The sequence below is a fragment of the Schistocerca serialis genome, chromosome 2 (assembly GCF_023864345.2).
Source record: "Schistocerca serialis cubense isolate TAMUIC-IGC-003099 chromosome 2, iqSchSeri2.2, whole genome shotgun sequence".
Classification (NCBI taxonomy): domain Eukaryota; kingdom Metazoa; phylum Arthropoda; class Insecta; order Orthoptera; family Acrididae; genus Schistocerca; species Schistocerca serialis.
The window spans coordinates 86,964,916-86,967,255 of record NC_064639.1 but is presented as its reverse complement, the minus strand read 5'-3'; positions in this window follow the sequence as shown (position 1 = coordinate 86,967,255).

Below are 2,340 nucleotides of genomic sequence, written 5' to 3'. Positions count from 1 at the left end.
GAAGTGGAATGGAGGCCACAGAGCCGTCGAAAACCGCTGAAAAGAGTAAACACAGCGGTTTGCATGTCGCAAGTTACAGGCAGAAGGGGCCCACTGACTCAAAGGGGGTGTGGTGCGAACGTAATGCGAAGCGGCGCGTTAACAAAACAGAGGCACACAGCCGAGTATAAATAGGTGCCGTTTCCTAACGAGGTTGGTTCAAGTGTGGCAGCTCTCCCGGACGGCGAGACATGTCACAGCGCTGGCTGCAGGCAGCAACAGACGGGGCGCCAGTGTCCCAGCCTACGATGGGTCATTGGTTTGACACTCTGCGGCTGACGTGGGGTCCGCAGCCAGCCAGCAGCAGCCACTCTTTTGCTCGCTACCGCGGGCAGTCGTCTCGGCTCCCGACACACGCCGGACACTTCCCGAGGCGAGGGCCACAGATTCGGACGCTAGATCATGGGCGCTTGTTTCACGTCGTGCTATCAGCTACGCCAGCAGGGAAGGAAGCAGCGGGCCGCTCGGTGGCTCCCAGCAGAGCAGTGCTGAGTCAACGGAGAAGAAGACTGCTGAGTCGGCTGCAGGCGCAGCCCTGATAATGCAGTCCTACAAGGCTGACACACAGCAGCGCATTGCACTTGGTGGATGGGGTGGTGGCCTCAGCATTGCGGGACCCTGTGACGTGGACAGAGGTGAACAGAGGGCTGTAGTGGACACCAAAAGATCCTAAGGAAGATCCCAGGAGAGGGGTCGAAACGTCGAACATTTTAGAAGAAACATGACGTGGCCTAGTAAGCCCAGAAGATTTTAACTTCACTTCAAAAAATAAATCACTTGGAAAGATCTCGCCGATTTTTTAATACGCCATCTCCTGGCACCCACCCATTAAATTTGGTGTCAGAATAGCGAACGTCATCTGTCCAGTACGATTTTTGAGCCCACAACCTGCATTATGGTCACAAGATTTGATGAATTTTGACCAAGGTTTTTTTTTGAGTATTGGACGTTTTCTTACCTTTTTTCCGAGTATGGCTCCTGGCAAGCCACATTGTAGATGTTTTGCATGGGCATAGTATTTTTTGTTGTCAGAGTAAGTGTTACTGCATTTGGAGCAGAAAGTTTTATATTTTTTCGTGGCATTTAATTGCTTTCTAAGTATGATGTTTTATGTATCTCCTCCTAAAACGTAAGATGTGATACTGAGTATAATGATATGGAGCTGCAGGAAGTCAGGTTGTTCTTGTACTTAAATGTTTTGTTTTGGGACTAACTGGGAGGGAAAGCAACACAATGGCAGAGTTTGAGACGCAAGGTGTGTCGGAACCAGAAGCGGTGCGGATTTTGTTGGAAAAAGTATCACATCTGACAGCGGACAATACGCAGTTGCGAAATGAATTAACATCTGGAAGTGAGTGAGAAAGCGCATCTGATAAGTCATTGTTGCCTAAGGTGCAGGAGATTGATCCAGCGGCCGCGATGCTGCTTATTCCATTTTCTGGCAAGGTACCTGAGGATTTGCGTTCGTTTGTGGATGACTTGGAGACTTCAACTGTAATGAATGGTTGGTCTGATGAATAGTCGTTACGTAGAGCCAAGATTGGATTAACGGGTGAAGCAAAGACATATGTAAGGTTTGCTGATGTCTTAAGGAAGGCAGGACAGCTTAAGCAGTTGAAGGAAGGGCTTTTACAAAGGCACAAGAAACAAATAGTGCTCGTTACTTTAGAGAGAGGTTAAGTACAATGACAAAGAGAGAGGGTAAGAGAGTGGAGATATTTGCGGACCAGATAAGGGAAATTAATGAGTATACGTACGTGTTGGGTGAGAGCGATGAAGCGAATAGTATTCTGTTGCAGGAGGCCGAGCAAATGGCACTTGATGTATTTTTGATAGGGTTACCGGCACATACGTCAGGGAAAGTGCGTGAATGGACTCCGAAAGATTTGTAGTCGGCCATTCAGCTGGCAATTCAATGTGAGGAAATAGACGTGGCAACAGGGGTACACGAGAGGTAAACAGTGTTTACGGCGGGTGTGGAATGTTTTAAGTGTGGTCGTACGGTACATGTGCAGAGGCAATGCACCCAGTCACCAAGGAATAGAGGAAGGGGTGGAAATCAGCAGCGTGGAGGATGGAGAAGTGGGGATAGGCAGAGGGGGCCCAAGACCAATCTAAGGGATCTCCCACTTAATTTCAATGCTACGAATACGTATCCGGAGGTAGAATGTTCAGTGGTAGGAACTAAAAAGTTTAAGATTTTGTTGGACACAGGGGCACAAGTGTCAGTGGCTACTAGGCATATAATGGGACGAAGGAAGCTAGAACCACCACGTTATAGGTTGCGTGGTGTGGGGAAAA